This window comes from Belonocnema kinseyi, chromosome 2, assembly GCF_010883055.1.
Source record: "Belonocnema kinseyi isolate 2016_QV_RU_SX_M_011 chromosome 2, B_treatae_v1, whole genome shotgun sequence".
Lineage (NCBI taxonomy): Eukaryota > Metazoa > Arthropoda > Insecta > Hymenoptera > Cynipidae > Belonocnema > Belonocnema kinseyi.
In genome coordinates, this window is record NC_046658.1 from 177,535,235 (window position 1) to 177,543,357 (window position 8,123).

Here is an 8,123-nt window from a genome sequence, read left to right on the forward strand (position 1 = left end):
AGTATGCCAGGACAGGAAAGTATGGCGGAAAATAGTTAATAAAAAGAGTGTCAGTAGAGTGAACGACGCCTGAAACAAAGACCTTGGCTATTAATGGACCAAGTGGGGAACCTTACATAACGGCTTCGTGAGGTTCTTCGCTTGGGGTGATTGCTAGAGAGATTGATCAGCAACATGGGTTGGAGAAGTGTTGCGGAATGAATGTGTTATTTACTTAAATAGCACGAGAATTCTGGATCAATCTGAAAAATCTCTATCCCATCCACACACTACTCCTTTCCCCTGCCGAGTGAGTCACGCCTACCCCGAAAGGGAAATGGCTTAATGGTGTAATAATAAAAAAAAAATGAAATCCACGGAATTCAATGAATTCAAGAATTTTTTGGAATTAAAAGAATTCACAAAGTTCAAGGAATTCGCGAAATCCTAAAAACTCACGAAATACAACAAGTTAATGGAATACAAGCAATTGATAAAATTCAAAACATTCAAGAAATTTATGGAATTAAAGGAATTCATAGAATTAAAAGAATTCGTGAAATTTAAGGAATTCATGGAATTAAAAGAATTCGTGAAATTCAAGGAATTCATGGAATTTATGAAATTTATGAAATTTACGGAATTGAATAAATTCAAGAATTTTTTGGTATTAAAAGAATTCACAAAATTCAAGGAATTCGACAAATCCTAAAAACTCACGGAATACAAAAATTTAATGGAATGCAAGCAATTTATAAAATGCAAGGAATTCATGGAATTTATGGTATTCGTCTTGTTCATTAAATTTATAGATTTCACGGAATTCATGAAATTCAAAGAATTCACGAAATAAACTGTAATAAGGGAATTTACAGTGTTAATTGAATTCAAGGAAAATTATTAAATTTATGAAATGCATGGAATAAAATAAATTAAATGAATTCAAGGAATTTTCTGAATAAAAAGAATTCTATGCATTCCGTGAATTCTATGAATATGCTTGAATTTCGTGAATACCTCAAATTTCTCGAATTTTATGTGTGTCATGAATTTCACGAATCTCGCAAAGTCTATGAAGTTGGCGAATTACTTGAATTCTAAAAATTCTTCAAATTTCGTGAGTTCCGTGAATCAGGCGAATTTCACGAATCCGTAAATTCCACAATATCCGTGTTTTTCTTAAATTTCATAAATTCCTTGAATTCCTTATGCTCCATGAGTTTTTTGGATTCCGTTAATTCCTTAAATTCCCTAAATTCTTTAGATTCCGTGAATTCCTAAATTCAGTAAATTTGGGGAATTCTGTGAATTCCTTGAATTTCCTTAACACTTTGGTTTTCGTGAGTTCCTTAAATTCCTAATTTCACTGAATTCCGTAAATTCCGTTAATAGAAGTTTCCAACAGAAATTTTTAATAGTGTACATTTACGGTGAACCGATTATTACTAAGAAAATGTAAAAAGTATGTATACTACTGGAACAATAATAAATATTTTTAAGTACCTTTCATATTCCAATATAAATCATACAAGCCAAAATTTTCTATTATTTTTGAAGTTCTTTTGAATTTATTACAACTCTTTATTTTTGTTCTGACAAGTTATACACTTAGTAACCAATAATAAAAAAGTCTCAAAAATTCGTAAATGAACCGTTGCAAAATTCGCAATTTGTTTTTGTATTTCAAAACTTTCGCCATAACTTTTAGAACCTTGTACTGATGAAATTTTCTACACTAATAGAAAAAGTAATATTTTTGCTGGTTTTAATAAGTTTAAGAATATAATTCATAACTCTTTTAGCGATTTTATTCAAAAAGTTATGAATATTTTAATGTCCTGCATTTGGACAAAATCTTTTAAATTATTAATATTCAAATACCAGCATTTTAATCTTGTAATACTTTCAACATAAATTATTTTATAAACGGACTAAAACAGTATTTCAGATACAAATAAAAAATTTATTTACTTGAAATAAAAAAATGTCTTTTCTACAACGAAAGATTACTTTTTAAGAAAATGCTTGAATTTTTATCATAATAGTTGAATTTTCAACTACAAAGTCAAATTCCCAACGCAAAAGTTTCATAGTTTATATTTCAATAAAATAAGAATTAAATTTATAAAAAAAAAAAGAATTTTTAAACCAAAAAGACAAATTGTCCACACATAAAGATGTTTGATTCAAAAAATAAATAAAAGTTTATTCAAATTATTGAACCTTCAAGACAGAAGACAAATTTTTCCTAAGAACATTGAATTTTCAAACAAGAAATATGAATTTTCAGAAAAAAATTAATTTTTCACGAAACTGATACACAAAAGTGTATCAACGAAAAGTGTAAAAAAGTGTACCCAACGAAAATTAGTTTCTTGAATATAAAAATTTTTTACCATTAAAAAATAAATTTTCAAATTAAAAAAATGGCTTAAAAACAAAAATGGCGACGTTTCAAGTAAAAAAGTTTAATCTTGAAAAAATGGAAAAATTACATTTTCAGGTGAAAAATTAATTTTAAACTTAAGATTAATTTTCAACAGAATAATTAAACTTTTAATCAAAGATATACATTTTTTACTAAAAATATAAATCTTTGAAAAAAAGTGATTTCTTAAAAACGTCATTCAACTAAATATTTCAAACAAATTATTTAAAGCCTTAAGCAAAGAAGAATTATTTTTAACTAAAAAGTTGCATTTTTCTTATAAAAATGAAATTTCTTCTAAAAGAGATAATGTCAGCCAAGTTTTCAAGATAAAAATAGGAATTCGTAAGCAAGAAATCTTTTTGTATGAAAAAAATTAAACTTTGAATGTTTTTTTTTTAAATTAATGTAATGGCTTTCCATTTGTAATTAAAATTTTTTTTGATTGAAATATTAAATATTATTTTTTTTTAACACAATTCACCTTTTTGGTTAACCTCATACTTCCATTTTCTAACAAATTATTGGATTTTAAAACAAAAAGGCAAATTTTATACTAAAAAAGATGAATTCTTATCAAAAAATATAATAGTAGATATTTCAAGCAATAAATGTTTCAATTATAAATTACAAACAATTGAATTCATTAAAAAAAAAAAATTTCACTCAAGTAGTTAAACTTGTAACCAAAATAGATAACATTTCTACCAAAAGAGATGATTTGTCAACCAAATAAGATTTCTCATTAAAAAAAGAAAAATATTTTAATCAAATCGTTGAATTTCCTACCGTAATAATATAATTTTCAAAACCAAAATTATTGAACTCTCAAGCCAAAAACAAGAGTTTTCTACCAAAGAGTTATATTTTGAACTCTAAAATAGGAATTAAACCAAAAAAATTAATTTACAAATTTTAGTTATTTTTTTATTTAATTTACAACTTTTAAAATTTGTTACCAAAAAATAATTGAAATTGATTGAACACTTTTTTCAATTACAAACAATTGAATTTTCAATTAAATCGATTGAATTAAATTTATGCGTTACTATTAAATTACTTACGTATTTAATGTTAATTCTATAATATCTTAAGATATCTCTTGAAGCAAAATGTTAAGTTGTTGATGTGCATTTTATTAAAAAATAATAAAATTAAAAATAATAATGTTCAATAACTACATGTTCTTTAAGTGTCAGAGACAGTATTGTTTCCTTGAATAGTGTTCTGAGATTTTTTAAACTTTTGGAAATTTTATTAAAAGAGATATTTCTTTTCATCGAAAAAACATGTTTCAACATCAAATATGTTTTTAATCTAAAGAAATTTTACTTGAAACAAAAGTGAGTTTTTTATTTGAAAAACATTATTTCTTGAAATAAGAAAACTTTTTTTCGATTAAAACAATAGTTGATTGGATGTATTCAGTACTGAATATTTTTGTATCAAGTAATCTTTTTTTCTCAATGTAATAAGCCATCAGAATTTCTTAAAAGTTTTTCGTAGAAATTTTCCTTGAACCCTTTTTGACTAACGTTTGTCGTTTTACCCATCAAAAAAGTTTGCTAACAAATAAAAAATTTACTTTTCCAGAAAATCCATACAAGGTATAAAAAATTGTTAAAAAACCAAATTGTTCATCAGATAAATATATTATCGAGCTGAAACTTGTTGCCGAAACGATCCATTCATTTATTAAATTTTAATGCGAAATTGTATCAATTGAACAGCTTTAACACTTGTTTCTAATATGAAAATCGTTGTCTTTTAAAATGTTATACAATTGAGTTTCAAAAGACCGAAATTTCAAGAAAATTTAAAACTGCATTTTCAGCAGTTGATTGGTCAACTGTTCAAAAATGAAGCACATCAAAAATTGAGTTTTCAACACTTAAATTCTAATCTGTTATAATTTCAGCCGCTGAAGATGCTTAGGCAATTTAAAATACCTGGCTACTGAAAATGAAAGGAAAATGACAATTCAACAGTTAATAATTAAAGTTTTAATTTTCTTCAATTTTTAACAGTTGAAAATTGAATTGTTTATTATTCAAAAAAACTAAAAACTGAATTTTACATAGTTGAATGTTCTCCTGTCATCGAGAGATTCATGTTTAATTATACGATTAAACGAACTTACCTTAAGTGAAGTTCAATCGGGATTATGCTGGTACGTCTCGTCCGAATAGATCAAATATAGTAACGCTAGTTGCTCGACTCTTAACCACAGATATTTCAAAGCCATTGCTTTTTCCCGCTCTCTCTAGAGGTCTCCCGGTCCGTACTCTCCTACTTTCTCATTACGCTTTATGTGATTTAACTTTGAATCGCCAAAGGTGAATGGGAAGACATAAGGGTGGAACTGATCTATTCGGACGAGACGCAATAGCATAATCCTGATTGAACTTCACTTAAGGTAAGTTCGTTTAATCGTATAATTATGCTACGTCGTCTCGTCCTCTAGATCAAATGTAGACATTTGAAGCAGAATATATGCGATTCAAAGTTATTTATTATTCTTAAGGTAGAAAATATAATTCTTTATGCCTAGGGTACGCAATTAAGCACTGATGCCGGTATAAGTAAATGTATCGATGCCACTTCCTTTTAAGGATTGCTTCAACCAACGGCTAATTGTTTGGGTTGTCGCCGCGTTGTGAGGTTTTTTAAATGTTAGAAGAAGGGCCCTTTCATCTTTAAGCTTTAAGGCGCTAGTCTTATGTAAATAATCTTTAACTAGTTTCGCGACACAAAGCTTCGGGTTGTCGTTAAAGAATGGTAAGTGTAACAGTGGTTGTTCTTTCCCTATCGCTGAGGTTTTTATTCTGTCAGGTATAAATATTTTTATCGCCTCTTCGGTGATTTTAATATTCTGGATTTCAATCTTAGAAAGGGTTTGAATTCGTTGGACGGTTGCTAGGGCGAGAAGTGTCACTAATTTTCTAGACATCTCTTCTAATGAAAGATTTGAATTCGGCCAGAAACCCGAAAGATAATTTAACAATGGGTCTGGATCTCAGATATCATTATACTTCGGCCTAGGAAGTTTCATAGTCGAGAAGCCTTTACAGAAACGTTTGATCGTAGAATCCTCACCTAAATCATATGATATTACTAAAGCTATCGCGAAGCGGTAAGTATTTAGTGTTCCATAGGATTTCATCTTGCTTAGTTCTTTGGTTAGGAAATTTAACACCTCCGGGATGGTAGGATTAAAGGTTGATACATTATTATTTTCGCAATACTCCCACCATAAGCGTAAGGGTTTTCATATTGCCGGTACGTGTTCTTGGTCAATGATGCAAGTATCACCGGCAGAGAATCTTTTGGCACTCCTTGTTGGGCGAAGGCCTCCCCGACAGCTTCCCTGCCACCAGAGTAAGTTTCTGTGACAGTGGATGGTCCTCTCTAAAAGGGCATGATAATAATTTAGTATCTGGTCCTAAATAAATGGGGTTTTCTACCAATAGAGACTCATATAATGGGAACCACGGTTGTGCTGGCCAAAGCGGCACTACTACTATTCCTTCAGCTTCATCCGAGATGATTTTTTGAAGGGTTTTCAGAATCATTGAGAATTTAGGGCATTTTTTGTTACAATTTGAGGCAAATAAATCTAGTTCGATGTCATTAAAAACAGATTTAATTTTATTGAAGGCCCAAGGTGCTAATTCCCATTCCGTTTCGGGAGGTAGTTTGCGAAATTCTTTATCAGCTATTACGTTATCGCGCGATAGAATATATGACGTGAAGATCAAAATGCTCTTCTTTTCACACCCCTGCCAAATCTCTTTACAGGCTGCTCCCCACCCGGATAAGGAAGCATCCGAAAAAATTTCAATTTCGTAATTTAATTTACTGATCGGATTATTAGTTCCAGGAATGGTCTTAATCCAACATTGAATGTCTGGCAGTAAACTTTCGGAAATGCGCATCTTTTTATCAAAATTCCCATTATTTTTCTTTAACGCTAAAAATTTTTCCCTCTTTAGATTTTTTGTGTTCACAGATCCGTCCCTAACTGCTAGGCAAGCTGCTACTAGGCTTCCTACGAACTGAGCCATTTCCTTAATTGTGCATGATGATATATTTATAAAATCTAGGGCCCAAGATGTGATTTTTTTTTCTCAGGGGTTAATTCCGTCTGCATTTGTTTCGTGTTCCAAACAAAACCTATGAATTTTACTTTTTTGCGCGGCACAAGTACATTTTTTTCTTTATTCACGACGAAACCTAATTTCTCTAACGTACAAAAGGTTTTTCTACGTTTCTCATACACTCGTCCCTAGATTTACCGATTAAAAGAAAATCATCCAGATACATCACTGAGAGAAGCGACCGTGATCTTAAATAGTGTGCCACTGGCTTTAGGAGTTTGGTAAAAACAAATGGAGCCGTACATAAACCAAAAGGAACACACGTAAACTCGTAATTTGATCCTTCAAACGTAAACCTTAAATATTTTCTAAACGACCTTGCTACTGGGATCGTGAGGTACGCATCCTTTAAATCTATTGTTGCCAAAAAGGCATCTTTGAAAAGAACTCTAGATACTGTTTTCCTGTCTACAAGTTTAAATTGGGGAGGTTCAATAAATTTGTTCAAGGCTTTAAGATTTAAAATAAATCTCTTTTCTTCATACGATTTGGTTGTTAAAAAGTAAGTCGAAAGAAATTGGTATTGAGTATGTCCACACGCTGAAATTGCTCCTTTTTCGAATAACTTGTCAATTGCTTGTTTACAGTCTGTCAAAGCTTGACCTGTCATTCTAACCTCTTTTGGCAACCGATTCTGCTCAGGTGTCGATGTAAACGGGATCACATAACCCTTTACTAGTTATTTCTAACCACTTTACCGAAAAATATTTTAAACGACCTGCAAATTGTCTTACCTGATTTATTGACCTTTTTTCGGGTAACCATGATTCCCTTGGCTCCAAGGATAGTTTTTTCTCCGCCCCCCCTCCAAGCTAGCCTGTAGCTCTTCCTGGAGGGGCCTCTGAAGTTTAAATCCTGGAAACTGCGGTAATTCGCCTCTGGCCTAGATGTGGAACCCCCTCTTTTCCCATTAGAGTAAGGGCGGAAAGAAGGTTGATTTGGTCTCAGCAATTCTTTGCCCGATTTCTCTGCAGCCTTGGCCGTTTTGACACGTTCTCCGAAGTCGTCCTATAATGCAGATCAGTGAGGAGAAAGATTTAAAGAAGGCTGATCAGTTAATTCCTTCTCTTTCTTCAGAATTTCGGTGAGACAGAGACCGATTGCTGCCACACCAGCGCTCAGCTCTGACTGTGTACTCACTTGATAGTTGTCCTTTTTCATTGCCATACTGTCTATTGACTTAACTTCTAGGTTAAGAATCGAGTCTTGTAGCATTGGGCAGTTTGCTGTGGTCGGATATTTTTCCTGGAGCTCTTTCCTCTCTTCTTTTGGCAGTCCTGATTTTAGAATTTTTGTCCACACCTCAGCTAAAGACGTGTGTATCTCCGGATCTAAAACGACAGTCTTTACTCCAGCTAAAAGATTTATTCTTTCGGGTGGCAGGGCAGTGTCGCCCTCTTTTCTATTCATAATCTCGGGCGGCGGACTTTACGATTGGCTGCATTCACGTTCCTCAGATGTTAAGCTACGAGGGTAGTTCAATAAGTCCTTAGAATGAAGTATAAAAACAATTTTTTTTGGGTAAATTTTTTTTTATTTTTCAACATAATCTCCTTGGA